At 40.8% G+C, this 26,075-nt stretch overlaps 1 protein-coding gene across 6 annotated transcripts in view; it reads left to right on the top strand.

Annotated features, from left to right (window-relative positions):
• Positions 1-1,612: 1,612 nt before the first annotated feature.
• Positions 1,613-26,075, top strand: part of SNX29 (sorting nexin 29) — a 691,881-nt gene continuing 667,418 nt past the window's right edge. The window contains exons 1-3 of one of the 6 annotated variants that reach the window (XM_069086196.1): positions 1,613-1,823; positions 19,595-19,659; positions 20,386-20,438. The gene's annotated coding sequence lies outside the window, so the exon portion shown is untranslated. Of the gene's footprint in view, positions 1,924-17,448; positions 17,469-17,893; positions 17,914-19,594; positions 19,660-20,385; positions 20,439-26,075 lie in introns of those variants that run through there. The other 5 variants (XM_069086188.1, XM_069086230.1, XM_069086239.1 and 2 more) reach the window with 5 other exon arrangements.

Here is a 26,075-nt window from a genome sequence, read left to right as displayed (position 1 = left end):
AGTCTGATAGGGGAGAGTTTTGTACATAGAAGATAGAGGATAAAGTGGAGTTCACACATAAGTCTCTACTCTCTGATCCAGAGATTCTATTACTAGGTAAAAACCCTAAGAAGGTCCACTCTCAAGAGAAAAATCCCAAATAGTGTTGGGTTGGGCTCTGCTCCCTTCTGGGGGGGGCCCATGTGGTCCAAGTTTCTGTCTTTTTATAACTTTCTGCTGTTTTCACAGTTTAGTTTGAGGGCCTGCAGGATTTGGTGCTTAGTGCTTCCAAGCTGTTATGATCGGGAGAGAAGTTGGCCCACCAGGCAAGAGTTCTGTAGATTCCTGATAGAGGTTTGAGTGGTGGGCTTGTTTCAATAGGCTGCTGTTACGTTAACCTTCTAAGATTTTCTGGCAGGTTCAGAGTGACTGAACTAACCTTTGGTGTTGGTTTACTGCTCTGGTTACTCCACTGCAGGTTTATGTGTGCGACTAAAGGTTAGTTTAAAGATTAGCAAAGGGTGAGTTTTCCCTCTGTTCTTGGGTTCAGGGCCCAAGATTTTTAGAACCTGTCCCTTGCTTGTTACACATCTCAAGTCCCTCTGGATTGTGACCCCTCTTCTTTTCCCTGAAATAGTGAACTGTAACTGGGTAATGGTTGACAAAGCTACCCGCTGGTACTCAATCCTGTTCCTAGGCCTGGTTCAAGGGCATCCGGGATTTCTTCCTGCCCTGGTGCTTCCAAGCCTGGTGTTCACCCTTAGCCCCTTTACTGTCCCTGGGCCCTAGAATACTCTCTACTGCTGTCTCTGCTGTCCCTGCACTGTGTCCTGGCCAGCCCCCACCCAGTGTCTACAGACCTCCCTATGTTCTTAGGCTGCTCTAGACTGCAAAAATGACTCACTGTGATTTTTTCTGGCTTTCCCATATAGTCCATTTTCTAGGTTGAAGAGGTGTGCTGGATGAGTGGAGCAAATATGCTCTGACTCTGTCTCTAATTTAAAAAAATTTTTAAAGTCTTTGAGAAAAGCAGTGACATGGTCAGAACTGTTTGAAATAGCTTAATGTGATAGAAGTGTGTAAGAGTGCTGGAAATGGGGAGATGCTAAACTTTCCTTTACAGATCTAGGCTCTATAATTACAATTTCCTGAAGAAGTCAATGCCTCAGGGAAATTCTTTAACTACTAGACTGTAAGTTTCATTAGGATAGGGATGGTATCATATCTAAAGATTCATCACCTAAATGAGACTCACAATTTCTCAAAAGAATCTACTCTATCAACACTGGGCACAACAAGTAGATGAATGCCTATTGTCTAGGCTATTATATGTAGTTGAATGGATGACCCATAGGATTTGTTCTTCAGTAGACATATCTTGGACAGGTTCTGTATATACCTCAGTGGTTCAGAACTGAAAAAGAAAGTGGGCTGAATGGCCTTTGGGAAACCATCTGCCTTTAATGACTCCAAACTTCTCCCTGAAACAAAGTTTTACTCTTTTACATTGATATTCTTCCCAAGATGCCACGAAGCTGTGTTACAATACCACAATTTCTAAAGAATTAAAGTAGAAAGGTTAATTGGGAAAATATGTGGTGGGTGTGAACAAGCTTAACACAACACCAAAAAATTGTGTAAGAGGAGGAGCATAAAGGATGTCATTAAAGAAATGTATGACCAGAAAAAAATGTGGTTCTGTTCTGTCATACGGTGAAGGGGACGAATGACGGATCCTTGGCTTGCAACATTTGTATCCGTGCAATGTCACAAGAGTTCATCATCAGAGCGGCTGGGTGGCTCAGGATGAGACTCAGGACGGGTCGTGATCTGTAACACTGAAGGTGTGGATCCTTCCTAAAGTCTAAGTATCTGCCGTGGGGTCTAACTCGAGCTCTGCACACAGCAGGCGCATACTAGTAGCCACGCTTGCTAAATCGGAAGGTAACTTTCAGCCATTCCCCTACCCCCAGCCTTTCACTACTTTCGGCCCGATTAATGTAGCAATTACCTAAGAAATTAATTCGGGGAATTAACGTGGCTTCCTCCAGCCTCGAGTTCCTCCAAAGGCCCCAGGAGGCCCCTCTCCTTCTACTCCTCTTCCCCCAACCCCACGGCCCAGAGGCTGCTTCCCTAGATTTACCCCCAGGAAACCTTCCCCGCCCTCTCCCTCTCCTCCCACTCCTGCCCTGAGCGAGAGGTTAGACGCCCCTCTCCCACTTTTTCGTGCTCGGAGATCTCTCCACCCCCCCCTCCCCCCGAGTCCCCTCGGTCACTTGCCTCCGACACCCCAGGGAGCAGGAAGAGGCCGAACCCAAGGTGCTGCCTCGAGCCCAGGGGGGCTCCCGGGAGTCTCGAAGGGGTTGTTTACATTCCGGGTCAGAGGGCGGGGCCTGCAGCCGGCGGCACTTCACTTCCGGGGCGGGGCTGGCGCGCCGAGTGTCTCCGTCTCTCTCCCCCGCCTCCCCCCTCCCCCCCCCCCCCCCCCCCCCCCCCCAGGATCCGCCCCCGGGGGGTCCGGAGGTCACATGGCAGGGGGGGCGGTGAGTGGCGGGCCCGCCCCGTGCTGCCCTTCCACCTGGGTCCCGGGGGCCGGGGCCGGACCACCCCTTGCGGCCCCTCCGCTGTTACTGGCTCCTGCCTCTCGCTCCTCCTGTACCAGTCACCTGCTCCCCGATCCCCGGGGCGGCTCAGCCCTTGCTCCCTGGACTCCCCGGGGATCTGACCTCCGGACCCCCCGGGGGCGGATCCTTGCGCCTTAGGACTCCCACCTGTCTGACCCCTGCGCCCCAGGACCCGCACACGTCCGATGTCCCCCTGAGGCTCCTCCTTAGGCCCTCTGACTCACTGGTGTCCTAGTGGTCTGCAGCCCAGCTTCCTAGGGGCCCCCTAGTCCGTGACCCCCATCCGCCGTCCCCAGAGCTCCCGGGTGGTCCGCTGCTTGCTCCCCAGGGCCCTTCAGTTATCTGACGGTCAGCCTCCCAGCCCCGCTTGTCCGACGGAGCTCAGGCATCCCACCCACCCCCCTGCCCCCCATGGCCTCCTCATGTCCCTCCTGGGCTTCTACCCTCTGACCCCCTCGTCCCCAGCCTCCTCCCGGTCTGGCCCCTTGCTTCCCCGACCCCTCCTCCCCCCGCTTCCCCTCCCCTTCCCTTCAGGGCCCCTGATTGTCCGACCCCTCCCCCTCCCGTTTCACCCCCCTTCTTTTCTGACCCTCCTAATCTCCAGCGCCTTCCCAGTTATCTGCCTCCTGTTTCCGAGGTCCCTTGGGTACTTGACCCCTTTGCTCTCCAGGCTCCCAGCACGTTTACCTCTTTTGCCCCGTGCTCCCCCCACCGCATGTTTACTCCCTACTTCTCAGGTACAGCTGCCCCCCAACTCCCCAGCCTCCTCCCCGTCTTCTAACTCCCTGATTTCCAAGCCTTCCACTCTGTGGTCCTCCCGCCTTCATCCCCTTCCCTATCATCTGACCCCATGCTTTTACACCCCTTCCCCTCTAGTCATTTACTGCCTTTGTCCATCCCTGCAGGTTGTCTGTCCAGCCCTGCTCCCCAGGCTGCTGCCCCTCTCTTTCTCAGTCCTTCCCTGTTTGTTCCTTCCTCTGCTCCATAGTCACTTCTGTTGTCTGCCTCCTGTTCTTTGATCCCTTCCTGTTGTCTCTGACACCCCTACTCCCCAGTGCACCCTAGTTTTTTCACCCCCTGCTTCTTCGCAGGTACTCCCAATCTCCCAGTTCCTTGATTGCCTAGGCTGATGTTTTTCTTACTTGTTCTTCTGTCCCTCCTTCTCTCTGAAGTCATTGCTTTTTGGGCAATCTGATTGTTCAGTCACATTTCCTTAACCCAGCTCTAACAATCTCAGCAGCCGACCACTTCCCAACTACCCCTCACTAGTTGCCTAAAGTTTGGCACTTTCCTTTCCTCCCTACTTTTTTGTCATCCTCATTCCTTAGGATTGAGCTCTGGGGTTCTTGGCTTGTGTGGAGGAGTGGGAGGCTAATTTTGCTCTGTTTTTGGCTTGGCTCTAGGTTTGGTGCCTTGGGTTGGCCAGTCTCTGCTATTCTTGAACTGTGGAGGATTTTGCTATTATTTTGTTGCTAAGTCATTCCTGAGCGTTTGTATGTCTGGAGATGGGAGTGACTCAGGGAAACAACTGTGTGTCACCAATTTGCCCCAGCTGATCTGGGATCAGATTAAAAAAAAAGTTATCTCCTTTGCCTTCACATGTATGTTTATTTTCTGATTTTTGTCCTTAAGGCTGATGATATCGGTTTACTTCCTATAACTTTCTAAAGAAGTCTATAGATAACTCTTGATAAGCTCTGAGAGGTTAAGTGAAGCATTAATTTAGCAAGATCAATGGACCAATGCATTTCCCCCTCTTTTTTTAATGCAGTCATTTTTAAGGGCTGTCTGATTTCCTCAGTGAAGTGTTTTGTTTTTTTCTTAAGTTTTTATGCATTTTACTCTTTTCTTTTAAGAGCAGTATTTGTGGAACTGGTAGTAACTATGAGAGATGTATTCTTTTAGAACCACTTTAATTAATGTCCAAGACTGAGCTGAAAAATTAGTAGATTGATTTTGTTTCTGTATTGACTTCATTATTAAAATCACATTTCATAATCAAAGCTTTCACACTTAAGTCATACTTAAATGCTGTTATGGGCATGAATGGGCAGGATGTGTCCATAAGTGTGGGGCAAATGGTTGCTCAGGTAATTCCATGGATTTGGAGGAACTGTGATTATCAACATTTAGGTTCTAAGATATGTATATTATAGTACATTGAAGAAAAGATCTCTTTGTGAGCTTGAGGATTGCTTTTCTAAAGACAGTGGTTGAATATGACTGTTTCATTCCTTAACAGTAGTAGGAAGGACATGGGTACCCTGCATTAACTGCTTAACAAGTATATGTCATATTGTGGGGAGTAGTGGAAAAATCTTGAACTTGACATCAAAAGACCTTGGCTTGAATGAATGAATGTTCCCTGGGGAGGGGACCTCCCTTTATTTAAGTGCCTACTGTGTGTCATAGGCACTGTGCTAAGTGCTTTACAAATATTATCTCATTTGATAGTATTACTATGTGCCAAGCACCATCCTGAACACTGGGGATACAAATACAAAAGCAGACAGTGACTGCCCTCAAGGAGTAGACTACACATATAAGAGAATGGTGGCTGTGGAGGGGTATTTTGGTTTAGAAAATTACAGGGGTGTTGAGTGTAGCCACTGGGGAGTAGATTAACACATCTCATCCAAGAACAATGGCAGAGGTGATTGATTATGGAACTGGAGGGAGCTGGGTTTGAGTAATCTTGCATTCAAGTCCTGAATTTTGCTTCTTATGCTTCCTGTTTTATGGGCATACCGTCAAATAAGATGAGATAACAAATATGAAAACCTTTTGTAAGCTGAAGTACTCTATCATTTGTTTAAAGTGTTCGCTGTGTGCGTATCTGTGTGCTAGAGGTAGCATGGGGCAGACAGACTCGGAACCAGGACAGCTTGGTTCAGATCTGGCTTCTGATGCTTGTGGGTCACATGACCATGACCAAGATGACATGAGTTTGAACCCCACATCTGAGCCCTGGTACCTTGGACAAGTCATCTAGCCTCTGTTGGCCTCAGTTTTTTTATTTGTAAAATGACAACATTGTACTAGATTGCCCAAAATACATTGCTGCCTAATAGCATGATTCCTTGCCATTTTTCATTTTCTGTAGTTTACTAAAAGGACAGATGTGTACTTTAATTTGGGCAGTATGATACAAATATTATTCATCTTATATGACTTGGATTTGTTGCCATTTAGCATTAAGACAGTTTGTGTAAAAGAGAAAATAATTCCAGTAAGTGTGCAGAGAAGGGAGATTAGAGTGAACTGGAGTTTAACCAGGCCTCATGTGGAATACAGCACCTGGCATGGTTCTGATTCATATCAACAAGCATTGATTTAATACCTTCTGTGTACTACACATGAAACACAAGACAGGTATTACACAGATTTATTAATTTCAGGGAATTTGCAATTCTAATGGAGAGAATAGATGTCTACCCAAATAAAATTCTGATGAGTGTGATTGTAGACTTAGACCTGGAAGGAGCTTCAGGGACCATCTAGGACAGCTTTCTCATAAATGCAAAGAATAGGGCAAAAATAACATAAAAAATGGAGGAGGGAGTTCACTTTTAGCTAGGAGGCCTTCCAGTGATTTTGTAGAGGAGATAGCACTTGAGCTGTGACTTGGAGGGAGAGACAACAATCTTTGTGGGTGTGTTGGTCTGATCCTGTCAACCCATTTTTTCACTCAGTATACTACAATGTTTCCTATTACTTCTAGGATAAAGTAGATTTTATTTAAATTTTTTGCATCATTATTCACTAAAAAAATTTATTTATAGTTTTGTTTCTCTGTTTTGACTCTCTTCGGATAAAATCTAAAGTCCTTTGTTTGTCATTTACTTATCTCTGGCCAAACAAATAGCCATGCTGGCACATTTGCCATTCTTACACACCAGGTGAGTTCTTTCTGTCATCTCTGAGTGCCCCCCTGCCTAGAATGCTCTCCCTCCCCACCTCATCCTTGTAATCTTTGTTTTCCTTTAAGACTCAGTTCAAATACCCACTTCTGCCGGAGGCCTTTCTAGATCTTGTCTTTACATTTCCCCTCTCCCTTCCCAGAATAAGGCTTCCCTTTTCCCCCCAATACCTCCTTTCTACTCTGTATCTTTTATGAACCTTACCTTACTTATTGCCTTCCCTCATTAGAATATAAGTTCCCTTAGGGCAGGAACTGTTTTTGCTTTTTCTTTGTACCTCCCTTACCCATGTGCGGCACATAGTAAGCATGTAATGAATCCTTGTTGACTGACTGTGTGTTTCAGGGGTAGAGGAGAAGTCCATTCCTGGCCCCGGGGACAGTAGGACCAAAGGCAAGAATATGGTAGAGGGCACAATGAGAATTGGAATGGGGAGTAGTTTAGTTTGGATGTAAGTTAGGATACATGGAGTGGCATGAAATAACATTGGAAAGATAGATTGGATTCTGATTGTAGAGGGCTTTGAGTATCAGGACCAGAAATTTATACTTTATTTATTAAAATAAATAGTGAAGAATCATCTGCGTCAGACTTTTTTTTGCCTTTTTTTTTTTTTGGAGGGCAGCACAATTGGGGTTAAGTGACTTGCCCAAGGTCACATGGCTAGTAAGTGTTAAGTGTCTGAGGCCAGATTTGAACTCGGGTCCTCCTGACTCCAGGACCTGTGCCCTATTCACTTCGCCACCTATCCATCCCTGCTCCAGATTTTTTAAGTGTTGTAGTCAAAGCAGTTCTTTAGGGGGCTCCTTGCCTTTCTTTTCTGGAGTTGGTTGTGTTTAAAGGAGTTTGGGGAAGCAATTATAGGTGTCTTAGATGTGAGCATAGGGACTCCTCTGCTTTGAGAAATATTGAAGTGTTCCCATAGTGCCAAGGAATTCTGACTTGTTTCACATCTACATAATCTGATAGGACCCTACACAGAAAGGACTTGGTTTATTGGCCTGACTTGGGGAGCTCTGGGAAGAGGAGTTAACAAGGAGCTTCCCCATACACCTGTATCTTTGAATAGGATACTCTCACAAGTCCCTTCTCCTCCCTCAGTTTTGGTGACAGCTTTCTCTGGTTCTTCTCCTACCAATCTGACCACTTGTTCTCACTCTCCTTTGTGGGATCATCATCTGTCTCACTTTCCAAGCATATGTGTATCCCAGGGCTCCATCCTGGGCCCTGGGCTCCCTGCCTTCTTCTCACCCTTCTTTTTTTTTTTTTTTTTGGTCATCTCATCAACTCCTGTGGATTTGATGATTTCTGTAGATGACTCCCATATTTAATCCTTATTTCTTCCCTGAACTCCAGTCTTGAATCACCATTATCTGCTGGAAATCGGTTATCTCAGACTTGACTTGTTTAAAGTGGAATTTAAGCCCTCTGAGCCTCCCTTTTATTATGTATAAAATGAAGTTGATAATGCTTTTCTTCTTGACGTTATTTTGAGTATCAAAGTTTTTACACTAATGAAAGTTTCCATTACTTTCACTCAGCCAAGAGACTCTGGTAGGAAAGGTAATAGTATTAAACATCCCAGTTTGGACCCTTAACACTCTGCTATTATTTGACATTGGTGAACAGAACTGACTATAGTAGAGTATTGGAGAAAAAGAAAATTGACTAAGTTGATCTGATCATCCCAAACATAAAGCAAAGAATATCATTAACCTAAGGAAAAAAACAAACAAACGAACAGCAAGAAAAATCCCCAAAGACCCAAAACAAAAAAAGTTCTTTGAAAAAAATTGGAGATCGAAAGTGTTCTTTTCCTCAGACCATGACAGGTTTGGAGAGAGAACACTGATATTGTTGTAAGGGGAAACCCAGGGTACTTTTCAGACTTTATTGACGATAGAAGACCAGAAACACTGATCTGGCACTAGTAACATTGTTAATCAAGGATTCTGGATTGTAAAATTAAATGTAAAGAATTTAACCCTCCATCCTCACCGGTGGTGGTGAAACTCATTTTGAGCTGAAGATCTCGACAGTCCACAGTCATTCCCAGTATTAGTAATAGTTCACATTTTGAAAGTACTTTCTTCAAAACACTCCTGTGAGTTATAGGTTATAGTTATAGAACAGGAAACTGAGGCTCAGAAAAATTAGGTGACTTGTACAATGTCACATAAATGGTGAAAGGGTAACCTAGAGTTCAAGACCTGCAGATCTGTTCTTTCTGCTCCAGTGGAAAAGGCCTTGATGATCCATGTCACACAAAATAAAGCTCATTTTTAAGACTCTGATGTGTAGAAATATTTGAATCTTTCTCTTAAGGTTAAGAAATATTGGGTTTCATTTATTTCTCATGTCTGTCAACATGCATTTATTAAGCCAGATACTGAGCAAGAACTGGGGGTATAAAGTCAAAAACATGGTTTCTGTCCTCAAGACGCTCCCATTCTAATGGGAGAAAGAGCATGTAAACAAATATACACAGGGCAAATGGGAGGGAAGGTCCCAGCTGTGGGGGAAATTTGGAAAGGCCTCTGTAGAAGGTAGGATTTGAGTTGGATTTTGAAGGAAGCCAGAGAAGCCTGGAAGCAGAAATGAAGAGGGAGAGCATTCCAGGCTTCAGGCATAGCCACTGAAGCATGGAATTGAGATACAGTTTGGGGAACAGTAAGAAGATTGATATAATAGTAAAGGGAGGAGAATAAAGTATAAAACTGGAAAGCAGGAGGAGGGTCAGGTTGTAGGGGTCTTTAAAAGACAAACAAAAGATTTTATATTTGATTCTGGAGGTAATAGTGAGCCACTGGTGGTGATGGTGGGGAGGCAGGTTACCATGGTCTGATCGGCATTTTAGGAAGACCACTTTGGCTTGCATGGAGGATGGCATTTTGCTAGAATGCAGGATGGCTTCATGTGGGGAGAGACTTGAGGCCGGAGCTCATCCAGAAGTCTTTTGCAGTTGTCCAGGCATGTGATAATGAGGGGGTAAAGTGGTAGCTCTATGAGTCAGAGACAAGGGCATATATAGGAGTGATATTGTGAAGGTAAAAACAGCAAAACTTTTCCACAAACTGGATGTGGAGGGTGAGTGCAAGTGAGAAGGCAAGAATAACACTGAGCCTAGCAGACTGAGAGGATAGTGGGGCTCTCAGCAGTAATAAGGAAGTTGAGAAGAAGGGATAGTTTGTGGGAAAGAAAATGAGTTCTGTTTTGGGCATGTTATATTTGAGTTGGTTACAGGACAAGTCAGTTCAAGATGTCCAGTAAGCTTTTTGGTGGTTTAAGCGTGGAGGTCAGGAGAGAGGTTAGGACTGGTTAAATAGATCTAAAATCATCTGCTTAGAGATGATAATGGAACCCATGGGAGATGATGACGTCAACAAACAAGATAATATAGAGAAATTGGTAGTCCCAGATCCTTAAATAATTTTTCAGTCTTGTGTAATTTGATATTTATATTTTAATATACTTTACACTCATTTAACTAATAATTACTATGCATAGAAACCCTCTGAGGATAGATTACTTTTATCCATTTCATGGACAGAGGAGGGAAAAGTACAGGTGAAATAACTTATGAAATTCACTAGGTGAAAACGTAGTTTTCATTTCCTGAGTTTTGAACTTGAGTGAATTCATTGTTCTGTCCTTCTCTTCTTGTGCACATTTGAATAGCATTTGCATATTCCAATGGAAGTTCTGAACTTTTTAGGACATTTTTATTTTCTCCTTGGCATGGACTGTGAAATCTCAGTAAGAGTGTTATGACGTAAGAGTGAAGAATTAATGGAAAGGGACCTGAAATTAGCCAAGATAACATCCTTAAGCATGATTTTGCCCTTAATGGTATGTTTTCATAAAAAAACAAGGAAAGTGATGAGTTCATCACTTACTTACAACAATAAAAGTAGTACATGATATGCTAGGATAGAAAATAAGAATTAAATATTGATCAGTGACAGTGAGTTTGAACACTGAAATCCTAATGATTACAGTTGTTCACCACAATTACTTGATGATAGGATAAGTAGGAAGGAACTAAGCTTTTCAGGGCAGAAAAACGTTGAAATGACTTACTTGCTGTTGCCTGTTTTCAAGTTGTATTTGACATTTCATCATTTTTTAAAGATTCTTAGGGTTGTTTCTTGGCATTGCTTGCAGTTCTTATATTTTGGTGGATTTTTATGACTTCCCATCAGGAAGTTACCTATTCTATCTGAGTTGTGGTACCATGGGAAGAGTGATGGATTTATAGAGATACGGGGTTTGTATTTGAGTTTTGTCGTTTTCCTGTGTGACCTTGGATAAATCACTCCATCTCTCTGGGCCTCAGATTGCCATCTGTAAAATATAGGAGTTCAGAGAGTCATGGTTCCATAACTGCAAGGAACCTCAGAGGCCATCTTATCTAGTCCTCTCATTTTATAATGGGGAAATTGGCATTCTGGAGAAATTAAATGACTTATGGTTGCATAGATAGTTAATATAAGAGGCAGATTTTGAACCCAAGTCCTTTGGTTCCAGAGTAGTTCATTGACTTACAAGATCCCTTCTCTTTCTCTAAATCTGTAATCCCATAATGACAGTGAGGTCCTGGATAGCTTCAGAATCTGTTCTTCAATAGAACTTTATATGTGCTCACAAGCCAGTATGTAATATCCAGCGCTCTTCTCTGCTGTGTTGTGGGGAGGAGGCTTTCTCACTGTCTCGGCCCTGCTATAGTGCATAACACCATAATACTTCTTGCTAGTTCTCTGCATCTATTCAACAGAGCAGGGTTCATAAGCTTTCAATTCACTGTCTGATTCTACCAGTGATAAGCCTAGAAATGCCATCGATTCACCTTCTAGCTTCCCAATGTTCTGTTGTCAGTGCCATCGAGGATCAGAGATCATAGACTTAGAAATTTAAGGGGCCCTAAGAGATCATCTCATCTAACTTCCTCATGTAACAGCTGAGAAAAACAGGCCTAGAGATGATAAGTCACTTGCTCCCAGCCTCACAGGTCATAAGTAACAGAAGCAGGATTCAAACCGAGATCCTTCCTCCGATTCCAAATCCAGGCCTCTTTCCAGTGTAACCGTGATTTAAAGTAGTCAGCCCTGGGAATCAGCTGAAGGATTTTCATTGTTGTGACTTTTCATTGATGTGTGAAGAAAAACACCCTTTGTGATACTTTTTTTCTTATGTAATAAACATTAGTCAAAGAATCTTAGAGTTGGAAGGGCCATTATATGTCCACAATCTAAAAAAGTATAACTGTTGATATCCATAATCAAACCAGGGAATTTTAGATTTGTACTCTAATGCCTTCCCAACTGAGTTAGTTTGGCTATGATAGCAGGTGTATGTATTTTAAAAATGCATAAAACACAAACAAGCCCATATTTTTTTTTCTTGATCTGAAGGTTTACTGATTTTTTTCTTATCTGTTTTTTTTTTTTTTAATATTGCTGACCAGTTGCTGCTTCCATTAGAGTGACAGTTGCAGGAATCCTCTGTTGTTGCTTCTAGATACTTTGAATTCTCTTAATGTGGGTACTCCTTCATGTGGTACATATTGAAAGCTAGCAATGCCTTCTAATTTTTAATTTGTTCATGTCCTCCTATAAATCTGCTTGAGGAGGGGTTCAAAGTGCTGGGACCTTTTTCTGGATAACTTGACATTATATGAGATACCAATTGAATACATAGGCTATCCATTGGTTATTCTTCATTTGTGATTTAAACTTCATTCTTTGGGTATCATGGTATTCTATTTGGCGTGCTTATTTTTTGATGTGCCAGTAAACCCTTTGGAAGGCGATAGATTTAGAGCTGAAAGAAACCTCAGAAATCATCTAGTTTGATCCCTTCATTTTGCTGATGAGGAAACTAAGGATCAAAGAAAGGCACCTTTGCAGAAGCCTCACAGGTAGGAAGTTAGTTGAGGTGGGATTTGAATCCATCATACTGCAGACTTGGAACCAAGAATACATGAGTTCAGATTTCACCTCTGATGATTACTCTCTTTGTGACATTGGTCTAATCACTGAAATTCTCTAAACTTGTTTCCCTATCTGTAACATGACAATTTCAATTAGATGGTCTCAGGGCTCTTATTAGACAGTAGAGAGAATTCTTATACCAACAAAGTGCCAGATCTTGACATATTCCCTGTTTTTATTCCGTGATTCTCAGTTATGCAGCATCACTGAAATCATTGTTAAAAAGATGAGCCCTTGTTTCAGGGAGAAGCTTAAGGTTATTAAAATTACTATTCAATTTCTTACGTTCTGGTATCAGGTCATTTGCCATCTATAGCATTTGTTTGAGATACAGGTACTGATTGACAGAGAAATTTCTTCAGGCAACCAGCACCACCTGGGAAAAACAATCCTAAAATTCCCCCTTGAATCCTTCAAAAAAATTTTTTTGAATTAAGTTTTAAATTCATAATATGACTCTAATGTAAAAGTAATTAAGACATTTGTTGAGTGTTACTATAGTAATTTAGAGAGAATTTCAGAATTGGAAAGGACCTTGGAGGTCATGTAATCCAACCCCCAGGATTTAGGGTCTCATATTCTTTCCACTGTACCTGAGAGTACTTAATGGGGCTCTTATTCCGGGTTCCCAAGAAAAGGTAGCAAAGGGATTATTATTTACCTGTGGTTAGGAGGAAGTGTTACAGCCTATGGAGAAGAAGCTCATTTAATTGGAAAGGAGGGGGGGAAGAGGAAACTGTAGTGGGGAATAGAGGTGCATGGTTTGTATGGAAAGATTGAATATAGACTTGAGTTCACAGCCCCGGTAGCCACTAAAAGCCCAAATCTTTTTCTTGCTTTTCAGCTAACCAGGGTGGGCTGAAGTTTGGATTCAGTCAAAGTGCCTCACTTGAGGACCTAGAGGGTCACTTGTGCCTTTGAGGCCATGGCTACAGGTTCCCTGCCCCTGAATCTGAGCTCAAGCTTTCTTTATTTACCTTTTTTGCTACTTTGCTGAAGGAAGCAAAAAATTTTTTTGCTCTATTTCCCACTTTGACTTAAAGCCTTGGTTGTTCCTTGCTAGTTATAGACCTTCTGATAAATATCTCTATCGATTTTCTATTCAATCTAATAATGTCTGGACAGTTGACATTATCGACTTGGTTTTTCATCTGTGGACAGTAATTCTGTACTCTTCCAAATGATTGTACCTTTGGTTTAGGAGGGTCTGCAGTGTCCCAGGGCAAGGCAGCACAATGTCATCTAAAAAAAAGGAGTGTCTACAGCACCTCAGTGTCTGTAGGGGGCTTCCCTTTAATTGGATTCTGTGCCAGACATCATTCATGACAATGCAGACACCTTGGGTGAACATATGTCTTCATATTTTGTGTTAAAATTGTTATTAGTACTTAGAGGGTTGTCAGAGAGTTATTTTTGTAGTTAAGGCTTTCAAGGAATCTTGTATGATTTTTAACATATTCATGGGAGACAATTTATTGGAGGAGATATTTTAAGGCAAAATTTTACCCTAGAGAATGAAGAGCAAGTACCAAGTGACTTTTTTATTTTTCAATCAGCTGTATATTTGTGAAAGCCTTCATTGGGAACGTCCTCAATTCTTGTGCAGATACTGTGGTCAAAAAAGATGTTGCAGATAGGGGAAAATAAGTTTATGGCTTGGTAATTCTTGATATTTTCTGAGTAATCTTTTTTTTGATGATGAGTTCCTGATTTTTTCCACGTATAGTATCTCCCCTCTCAGATGTCTTGAACCAATATTGTTTCCTCAAAAGCCTCAGAATTTTGTTATATTCAGAATGAGATTCTTCAGAGTATATTGCAACTACTCCAGTTTATTCCATCTTTTTTTTCTTTTTGGATGGTGTCTCTTCTCCCATTCTCTACATCCTCTACATCTCTTTGTTCTCTGTATTGGAGACAGTTACGTTAGAGTTCAGACGTGGTGGTTAGGTGGTCAGTGGGAGAGGAAGGGAGTTTCTAAAAGTCACCCTGATAGATCTTTTACATTTTTTTTGACTGTGGCTGTCCTGCCAGTTTAACCCTTAAAATGCCTTTGGAATAATCTGGCTGAATTAGAGTGTTCTGTGCATTTGCTTTGCTTCTCACGGTTCTCTAAGGCGACATGACTCATGCTATGCCTTCATCCTCTTCTGTAAGATTTTCTGGAGGAGTTCATATGTCAAACTCGGGCTGCCTTTGGTTGCCATTCTCCATGCTTGCTGAGGTGGTTTTTAGATTCCTTTGGATTCTCTGGTGTGGTGATGGATCATTTGAACTTCCTTAGGAAATGGTGATAAACCGACAGTATCTGTGACTGAAAAAAAATTATTTTTGACCCATTTTCCATATTGGTTGGAGAATAGGTTGGGGTTGCCTTAATTTCCAGGTGTAGCCCTTCATTGTTGTTTCTCCTAATTCAGTTTTGATTTTAATTTTTGCTTTTACAAGATAATGGCTTGTCTGTAAATTGGACGCCCTGCTTAGAAGTCAGTCACTCATATAATAGAAGAATCAATTCCTGCCTCTTAGTTTTCTTTTCTTTTTTTTTTTTTTTGTGGTGAGATTTGAGGTTAGCCATTTCTTGTACTTTCAGAGTTTCTTCTTGAGGGATATATTAATGATAGATATATAGTCCCTGTATACATAGCTTTTGGTTTTATTTAATTTTAAATCTGAGCATAAACACCAATGAAGATGAACCTTTTTACTCATATATGTAAGCACATATTAATTTAATATGTATACATAGCAGAACAGAAAAAGAGGAATATGTATGAAACTACAAATCTCTATTAGGCACAGGTTGCTTTTCTTTCAAAATATATAGTAAATTCAACATGTAACTTTCACAGATGTCTTGCTTTTCTATGATTATTTCTGGCTTTTTGTTTTCTTACGTACATTAAAAAATGCTTTTATTTTTCTTTTCTCCCATGCTATCATATCCCTATCCCTCTTTCTTCTTGTCACACCTCATAAAATCTTTAGGAGCACAATCTGTATGGGTATTGAGGACATCTTTGAAGGTATGACAGAAAAGACAGGCTTTTACCAAAAAAAAAAAAAAGGTAAAAAGAAAAAAAGATTGCAGATATGTGTGGTCAAGCGAGACAAATTTCTGCATTCAGGCCTTTGTATACGTTGAAGCAGCTGGGTAGTATAGTGACTAGTCTTGGGTCTGGAGTTAGGAAAACCTGAATCTGATTCTGGCCTCAGACACTGATGAGCCGAGTGGCCGTGGGCAAGTCACCTCATCTCTTTCAGATGTACAATGGGGATAATAATAACATCTGCCTCACAAAGTGGTATATTATACACAAACACACATGCACTCATATCAACACACACACACTCACACACCCAATTCCAAAAGTATTAGTGCCAATCCTTAGACCTTAAAACTTTTGGAACATCCTGTTATGCAGGTGTACATGCATATATGTATTTGTGTACTGTGCTTTGTAAACCTTAAAGTGCTACATAAATGTTACTTATTATTATAATGGCAGACTGTAAGTCTTTGGGCTCTGTTATATCTTATTTCCAAGCCACATTTTCTGACATTTTTTTCTGTCCTCTCCTATATCCATCTTTGCATTTAAAATCTCTGGGTATTAAAGTATATATTGGTTTACTCTGGAGGATCTTTCTAGAATTTTTCAACTGTCTTATCCTTTGCAACAGATGTTAGCATGTAAGCTGTCATCTTCATAGTATTCGTTTTGTAAATATTAATCATGAGCAGTGGAACATGAGATGTTTCTTGTTGACTTTGGATGCATAATTAAAGACAACATCACTCTCTATTAGTTTCTTTGTGTGAAGTCATAGGACCTATCCTTTCATTTAGTCACAACTTTTTGTCTTCTAATTTCTTTTATAGTAAGAATGACAAGATTGACATGGTGAAGTATGTCTACTGGACTGTTATATTTAGACTACCAATAATTGTTAATATTTATAGATCGTTTAAAAACTGTGTAATTCTTAGCATTTTCTCCTCCCTTTTCAGTCCCTTTGACACTGGCACTGCAGGAGTAGAAAAGACTGCCTAGGATTTAGGGCCATTTGCATTTTTCTTTATTCCATAGGTTGCTAAGGTCCAAGAATATACGATGAAGTGGTTAATGTGCTGGTGATGAATATCTCAGCCAGGTTGGTTCTCAGAAGCCATACACAGTCCTTTCCTAGTCTATGCTTAGGGCCTTTCCAGAATATTAGAATCTGTAACAGCTTGTACTTTACCGGCAAAGCCCCCAGGAACCCAAAGTCAATTCTACACCAGGTTAGACATTGGGGAGGATTTTAAGCAGGAATCATGTTTGAAATCGTATCTGTGTAGCACAATAAATTCTTGCTTTGATGAAGGCTCTTAAAGATACTGCATTTTTATTTATTTAGGCTTTCTTCAGTGCTTTGAGCATATTATTGGGCCTTCTGTTATATTTTAAGCTTGCTTCCAGATTACATTCGTGTTAAAAAAACAACTGGTTGGGTTCAATTCAACAAGCATTAAACACATACTGTGGGCTTAGGAAGAATAGTGCCCATCTCAGGAGTTTAAAATGGTTGCTTGTCTCTAGCACAGAATCACTGTTTCCTTTGGTATAATTGAACAAGTGTGGATCACTTCATGGGGCTGGACTTACATGAATAATATATCAGCAATAGAAATTTATGGGGTTAAGGACCCTGAAGATCAGGACCCCTGATCTCCTTCATTGACCAGATACTCCTTGTGGGTGGCTTTTTTAAAAGTACTAGAAATTCATTTTCATGTGACTTCACTCAGAAACTAGAGAACAGAGGGCAGAGTTCAGTGTGGCTTACAGTTTGATCTTTGCTGTTAACTTTGTTATTGAGTAAAGGATAAATAAGAATTTAGCAGTTGGAGAATTATTTTTCTGTTCGTATGTCAGATACAGAAGTTCTTTTTAAAGTCTCCTTGGGAGAAGGTGAGAGTGTTAGTTTTGTGGCACATTTCTCTTTAGTGGTATCCCAGAATGGCCCAGGGAAACTTATTTTGGTATAAGGGAGTACAGGTAATTGGGGCTTCAGAGTTAACTTCACACCAAAGATTGATCTGTTTTAATCAATCAATCGATAAGCATTTATCAAGTGACTACTATGTGCTAGGCGCTGTGCTAAGTTCTGGGGATACAAAAAGAGGCAAATGACAGTTCCTGCCTCTGATAGAGGAGACGACATACGGACAAGCAAGCTGTGTACAGAATAAATAAGGAAGTAAAGGCAGTGGAATTAGGGGAGTTGGGGAAGGCTTCCTGTGGAAGGTGGGGTTTTAGTTGGACTTAAAGGAAGGCAGAGAGGTCAATCGTTGGAGCTGAGGAGAGAGAGTGTTTCAATCATGGGGGACAACCAGAGAGAATGTCCAGAGCTGAGGTATGGAGTATCTTGTTTGTGGAGCAGCCAGGAGGCCAGCGTCACTAGATCTAAGGGCATTTGGAGAGGAGTAAGCTGTAAGGAGACTGGAAAGGGAGGAGGGGGCTGGGTTATGAAGGGCTTTGGATCCTGAATAGCATCTTGTATTTTCTCTTGGAGGTAATGTTGTTATTGTCGTTTTTACCCTTGTAGTGAGGGAGAGGAGTGCAAAGTCATCAGCTTCACTCCTCTGGAACCATCTGGGTCCAGTGGGCAAGATATCAATCAGAACGACTGGAGATGACCCCCTCCTGGGGATAATAGGAACTCACTGGAGGTTGCTCTGTGTGTGTGTGTGTGTGTGTGTGTGTGTGTGTGTGCGTGTGTGTGTGTGTGCGTGTGCGTGCGTGTGTGTGTGTGTGGTGACATGGTTGGACCTACACTTAAGGAAGAACACTTTAGTGGCTGAATTGAGGATGAATTGAAGTGCATAGAGACTCTCAGCGGGCAGCCTCACCAGTAATCCAGGTGTGAAGTAAGTCATGAGGGCTTTCACTATTGTGGTAGCAGTGTCAGAAGAGAGAAGGAGCATATTGAAGAGATCTTGCAAAGGTGATTCTACAGATTAAAAAAGGATATGGGGAGAGGGTACAGAAAGTACTGATGGAAGTCATAGGCTTAAGAAGTATATATGAAAATAGGACAAAGACAGAAAATGGGAGTTTTAGGGTCAGAACCCAATTGGTGAGTTGGCTAAGAATATAGCAGCTATTAATCAAATCATAAGAGGAAGACTTGTCCCACATGGAAAGCACTTTGTTCAGAGACTGGAGTTATTTTCTAAAGGGAGTTATTTGACTTTGGACTGGAGGGAGGAAATGAGAGTCAGAATTTAAGGGCTTAACAGTTTGGAAAGGTTAAAAGGGGAGTCATGTCAGAGAGACCCTAGAAGAGGTGCTGTAATGTATTTTACCTCTTACAGGCTAAATATACATGATTTATTTAAACCGCATATAGTTTGTACCCCCAAATTCCATCATACTATAATAGATTTAATTATGCACTTGATTTAGTTCCCATCTATCTTAAAGTAATAAGAAAATTCAGAATACCATGCTGAGTTTCAAACTGGCATTGCTCAAAGGGCAAACTGACTTTCTGAGTATAGTAATAGGGAAAAGAAAGAAAAACTTCTTTATTTCTGTTAGGTAAAGAATAGCACAAACCAAACTTTCAGCTCTTTAAGGAGCAGACTTTATTTATAGACACAGATGTTCAAAAGGTGTTTCAGGGACTTGAGTGAGAAAGCCAGTAGGGAACACGTCATCAGGTTAGAGTTTAAGTCTGTAAATGCATGCCTACCTTTGGTAAGTCGCAGATAGTAGTGTGTAAAAGGCTAATAGTTTTTGGGTCACTTTTTCTATATGACATTGCATTTTAAGCATGTTATGTCAGTTCTGCTTGGAATATAGTAGGTGCTTAGTAAATGCATGTTGACTTGACTTGTACCTTTTAGGAGTTAATCTTAAGTGATATTTAAGAAATTTGGGGAATATTGGTTATCCTTAGAAAGAGTAATGTGTGTGGGTTTAGGATTGTTTTCAGAGATGATCACTTCAGTCGGGAAAACCATGTACTATGATATGTTAAGTCATAATATATGTCTGATACATAAAATTAATGTAATTTTGTTGAATTTTAGGATCACAGAGCAATGATACCAAAAGACAGTTTCTACTAGAGCGGCTGCTGGACGCTGTTAAACAGGTAGGAAGAAAACCTACATTAGTGAGACTGTGCAATTATATTGTCTTCAGTGTCAAGCAGTTGTCCTTGTGTTGATGTGTGTAAGTAGGTATTCCTCCACTGACTCAGCCCTCAGTAGTAGACAGTCTCTGTGAGTTATGGGGGCCCAGAAGGTTCACCACCCAGTTAGTTCAGGAACTTTCTAGTAGCCCTTTAACAATAAGTGGGTGATGTGTTTCCTTGTTCCTTTTTAAAAGATGAACTTTTGGGGCGGCCAGGTGGCGCAGTGAGGAAGAGCACCGGCCCCAGGGTTGGGAGGCCTGGATTGGTTCCAGCCTCAGATACTCGGCACCCACACAAAAATAACTAACTGGCCGTGTAACCTTGAGCAAGTTACTTAACCCTGATTGCTTTAAAAAAAAAAAGGATGAACTTTTTCTTGCTTTGTTTAAAAGATAAGCTGAGGGCCAGTTTGCTTGTTGACTTTTTAGTCTTGTGATAATAGCTAAAGTATAGCAAGATTCTGATTCAGCATCTGAATTTGTCCTTCCTGTGCCCTCTTCTCATTTCCCCCTCAAAATTGTACATAGTTGTTTGCATGTTTTCTCCTCCGTTAGACTATGAGTTCTTTGAGAGCATCTAGCTCATAGTAGGCGCTTATTAAATGTTTATTGATGGACTGATTTAAAATGTCTTATCTCAACCATTAATGTAAACGACTTTTTTTTTGTGTGTGTATGTGTGCAGTGCCAGATCCGCTTTGGAGGGAGAAAGGAAATAGCATCAGATTCTGATAGCAGGTAAAACATCCCTTTAAAAAAAAACTATTTTAAGCTAAGTATGAGACTGTGAAGAGAAGTTGACCCGATTCTATCTAAAAGCTAACAGGTGTCATAATCAAATTTGGTAGACTTATTATCTCTTGTATAATTTATCATTTATTTTCAATACTGTAATTAGTTAAAAGCCATGAAGAGCTGGATTCACACACACACACACACACACACACAGACACAGACACACACACACGCGCACACACACACACACACACACACACACACACAGACACACACCCTCTCTCTCTTTCTCTCACTCTCTAAGGTTCAGGCCAGGAGTTGACCTCCTCCTTTGATATATTCTCTATTTTGAAATACTACTGATATTGCTTCATTATTCTTTTGGATGCCATGAGTAAATTTGTGAGAAGTTGTCTTATTTTGTTGATTGATAGATCTTGGAGGTAGATTTATCTGTCCCTTTTTCTTGACTGCAACTTGTTATTAATTTCTAAATTAGTTTTTTTCTCCTTAAAAATTTTTTTTTCTTTGTCTTCATAAAAAAGAGAACTTCGGACCAATCAGCTTAGGAGCATAAATGAAAGTTATTAAGACTAAATGATTCAGAGATAAAATATCATGAAAGCAAATTTTTGTACTGGTTTTTTTAGATTAAGCTGCCTTTCACATTTGTGATTTAAGAAAAGCTAATTTAGTGGGATAAGGTCAAATTATTGACGCTACCTGTAATGATTTTTGCATTAATTTGTATAGCATTTATGTGGGGCTTTAATGTTTGCAAATCATTTTACATATTTTATCTCATTTAATCCTTAGAACAATCTTAGGAGTTACATTATCATTCTCATATCACAGATGAGGAAATTGAGATTGAGAGAAGTTAAGTGAGTGTCTGGGTCAGGATTCCACTGTAGGGTTTCCCAACTCCAGCACCCTTAACATTCCATCCTCTGTGCTGCCTAGGTGCCTCATGTGTATATATGTTGTTTGTGCCCAGTAAAATGTAAGCTGATTGAAAGCCGGCATGATTTAGTTTGTCTGTATCTCTAGCACTCAGCACAGGGTCTGACACATCATAAATAAAGCATTGAACTTGACATGAGGAAGATCTGAAGTGGGCTCCTTTCTCAGTTCTTACTAGCTGTGAGACCTTGGAAAAGGCACTTAACCTGTTTCCTCTTCTGTACAAGAAGGATAATAATACCTACTTCCACAGAGTAGTGAGACTCTCAAGAGATTACATATGGACAGTACTTTGAAATCTGTAAAGCTCTTTATGAATGTTATCTATTATTAATTTCATTATTAGGCACTTATCAAATGCTTGTTGAACTGAATCAAGTTGAATATACTGTTTGTACAAGAAGCCCAAAGGGACTACATTCTTTTTGGGAGCTTTTCTTTAGAGTAGATCTTTGTTATCATCTTTAGTCCCTGAAGTTATTCTACTGGCTTTGTTGAAAAGAAAAGATGGTGAAGCTACTTTATTTAGAAGTTCAGCAGGCTTCTGCATGTCTATATGTATATGTTTAATTACACATATATTGGCATCTTCCTGTTGTTATTTTGTGGATGTTCCATTACTTCTTTTTTTGTTTGTTTGCTTTTTGGAGGGGGAAGGCAAGGCAATTGGGGTTAAGTGACTTACCCAAGGGCTAGTAAGTGTTAAGTGTCTGGGACCGGATTTGAATTCAGGTCCTCCTGACTCCAGGGCTTGTGCTCTATTCACTGTGCCACCTAGCTGCCCCCTACTTCTTTTTTTTTAAAGACACTTTATTTTTATAAATTTTTATTGACAGCTTTTGTTTTAATGTCCCCTACATTTCCCAACACATGCCTTTACCTTCTCTCTCCTAGAGAGTCATTCCTTATGAAAAAGGTGACATAAGAAGAAGAAGAAATAGTTGTGCAAAGCTAACTAACATATCAAAAAAGTCTGACATTTATGTGACGTACTCCACACCCATTGTACCCTGCCTCTGCAAAGGCAGGGAAGACTGGTGCTTCATATCTCTTTTTTATTATAATTTTATAATATTCAGTCGGTTATTGTTTTGTCATTTCCATTTACGTTGTGAATCTTTTCTTGGCTTCTTTTTACTTGGCATCTGTTTATAGGCTCATAGATTTAAAGCTGAAAGGGACCATAACAGCTTTCAAATCTGACCCCCTCATTATACACATGAAGGAGCTGAGTTTCAGAGACTTTTAGTGACTTTCCCAGGATCACATAGCTCGAAAGTTCACGAGTCAGGATTTGAACTCAGATCTTCCTGACCCCACACCCAGCTCTCTATTCTCTGTTCCATCCAGTGGCCAGATGGCCCATGGACTGGGAATAGCCTCCCACGTGTCAGGGGAGAATTCTGCCACTGAGCCCACTCAGGCCTGGGGCCTTCCTATGCTTCTCTGTATTCATCATATTACATTCACTCATCACCACTTACTTAGCTCTTCCCCAGTTCATAGGCCCCTTCTTTCTTTCCGTCTCTTGGCTACTACAAAAAGTGCTTGTGTAAGTATTTCGGAATATCTCTGACCTTTCTTTTTACCACCGACCTTCATTGTCAGCATGCTTAGTAGTGGGGTATCTAGGGCTAAGGGCATGGGCGTTTTTGTCACTTCCTCAGCATCCTTTGTTAGCCAAAGCCAGCCTGCTTCTAACAGTTTGCGTCTTTAGTCAGTCCCTCTCTCCTGAGTCTTTGATCTCTCCTTACATGGCCAGTTCCTTCCCTATTGCCTTCAGACATGCCTAGATCTTTCCCATCTTACACCCGCCTCCCCCAAACCCAAAACTGTTTCCTAGATTCTGCCATCCCCTAACTCTCTTCCTTTTAGTGGCCACACTGCTCGGAAAGTTCGTTTGTACTTGTTACCTCTCCTCTCACTCCTCAGTCTTTCTCGATCATTGACTGTCAGCTGAAACTACTCCCTTCAAAGTTACCAGCAATCCCTTGCTCGCCACATTGGATGGTCTTTGCTCAGTCCTTATTATTTCCCACTTACCTCTTGCATTGAATGTTTCTGACCATTCCCTTCTCTTTGGGATTTTGTGATACTTTTCTCTGTGATAGTCTTCTCTGACTGTTCCTCCTCTGCCTGCTTTGCTGACTCATAAGTTCTCCCAAACTGTGAATATTCCCTCTGGTTTTGTCCCAGGTTCTCCTCTTCGTTTTTGTGTGACACACGTGTGTGCACGCACGCACACACACACCAAGTCTCATGGATATAACTGTCACCTCTGCGTAGATCTTCACAGATCTTTATGTTTTGCTCTAATCTCTTCCTTGAACTTTCCACAGCCCCATAATTGGACATTTCAAACTGGATAGCCTCTAGACATCTTTAGAAGCATCTGGTGTAGTAGATAGGGAGCACTGACTTGGGACCAGAAAAACCTGAGTTCAGATCCAGCCATAGCTATTTAGAAGCCGTGTCACACACGTATGTATATGCATGTGTATATGTGTATACACAGTATGTATTTGTTGCCTTCCTCATTAGAATATAAACTTTTTGAGAGTAGGGATTCTTTTCATGTTTTCTACTTGTATCCTCAATGTCTAGCATAGTGGTTGGCACAAAATGCTTAATCAGTGTTGTTGATTGTTTAATATTTCCAAATTGCTTTCTAGAATGTTTGGATTAATTTACAGATCTGCCAACATTGTGTTCATGCGTGTTTCCATAATTCTTCCAACATTTACTATTCCCATATTTTGTCATCTTTTCTATTTTTGGTTTGCATATCTATTATTGGTTATTTGGGGGCAATTTCTATAGTCCATAATTGCTTTTTAAAAAAAATTAATTTCTAAAAGTTAGCCTTAATTTTTGCAAAAATAGTTTAAAAAATTTTATCCTAATCTTAATAGATATCAAATAGGATGAGCATTTCCATATACAAAGTAGAAAAGAAAAAGAGAATTGTACATGAAGTGATGAATATCTCTTGTGCACAGTTTGAATTTCCTTTTAAGCATACAATAAATTCTTGTTTGTGCTTTTTTCTGGACTTCTTTCTGTTTACTTCTGTACATTTAAAACAATGCTTAATAGATCTCTTTTTCTTTTCTTTTTTTTTTTTTTAACATTCTTATCACTAGAAACATCTTTTCTTCTCAACCCTCTCTTGGAGGGCAATTGGGGTTAAGCGACTTGCCCAAGGTCACACGGCTAGTTTTTTTGTGTTAAGTGTATGAGGCTGGATCCGAACTCAGGTTCTCCTGACTCCAGGTCCGGTGCTCTACTCACTTTGCCACTTAGCTGCCCCACTCAACTCCCTTCTTAATTAAAAAAAAAAAAGAAAAATAAAGCTCTTGCTGTAAAGGTATTTTGTTAAAACAAATCCTCCCATTGTCCAGTTCCAAAAATGTATGTCTTATTCTGTACCTTGAGTTGATCACTTCTCTGTCTTGAGGTGAATAGCATGTTTCATCGTTGGTCCTCTGGATTTGTGCCCTTTTACTTCTTATTAGACATATCCTGACTCTGTTACCAGATGAAATATTAAAATTTCTTTTTGTGAAGACTTTGAAATTTGGGGTCAAAAGATATCCTGAGTGTTTGAAAAATGGTTTTGATGTTAGACTGCCTTTTCTTTAATTATTCAAGAAAGAATATCTTGTGTGAATGGTTGGGTGATGGTGTCCTTTATGTCTGAAGGACAGTATCACATTGCCGATTTTTGCCGAGTGACACATTTCCAGTGAATGTCAGTTAACATTCATTAAGTGTCCCTTCAGTGCTAGCATAGTATGGGCAAAAGAGAAGAGATATAATAGGTGACGTTTATATAGCATTTGCAGGTTTGGAAGGGCATTTTTACATATGATATTGGATTTTGTCCTCACATTAATCCTGTGATGTAAAGACTGCAGGCGTTGTACCTGGTTCACTGATGAGAAAACTGAAGCTCAGGGAAGTTCAGTACAACAGATTGTCATTTGGAGGCGAGAGCTGAAATCTCTATCCAGTTCTGATTAAGTGACTTATTAGTTGATCTAAAGTCACCCAGCTACAAAGAGGTAGAGCTTGAAGAATTTGAACACAGTCTGCCTGATCCAAGTCCCTTATGCTTCGTTCTTTGTAAACAGGAGCACTTTGTAAATGGGAGATGATATTATTACTTGTTCATTTCTTATTGTGGCCCAGTTGGATTATTCTAAATCTTTTATGTTTTCCTCAAGTTCCCAACCCTAGTGCAAGCCAATGACCTTTTTTCCTATTTTACTGAAAAGATTATGAACATCTAATATAAGCACTGTCAGTCTCTCTTATTCATATCTGAACATTTCACAGAATATTTATTTATTTTCCTTGATGGCCCTCTTGTCTCGGAGGAAAACATGGACCTCTGCCAGTGTTTTTGATCCTGTTTTCTTCTGTTGTTGTCATTGCTGAGTTGTTTTTCAGTCATGTCTGATTCTTTGTGACCCTGTTTGGGTTTTCTTGGCAGAGGTACTGGAGTGGTTTGCCATTTCCTTTTCCAGTTCACTGTACAGATGAGGAAACTGAGGCAAGCAGGGTTAAGTGACTTGCCCAAGGTCATACAGCTATAGTATATGTCTGAGGTCAGATTTGAACTCAGAAAGATGAGTCTTCCTGATCTAGGCCTAACACTCTAACCTAACTGCCCGG

The sequence above is a fragment of the Petaurus breviceps genome, unplaced genomic scaffold (genome assembly GCF_028583685.1).
Source record: "Petaurus breviceps papuanus isolate PSGF00001 unplaced genomic scaffold, PetGlider_PUasm1.0 118, whole genome shotgun sequence".
Lineage (NCBI taxonomy): Eukaryota > Metazoa > Chordata > Mammalia > Diprotodontia > Petauridae > Petaurus > Petaurus breviceps.
This window is presented reverse-complemented; position numbering and strand designations above follow the sequence as displayed.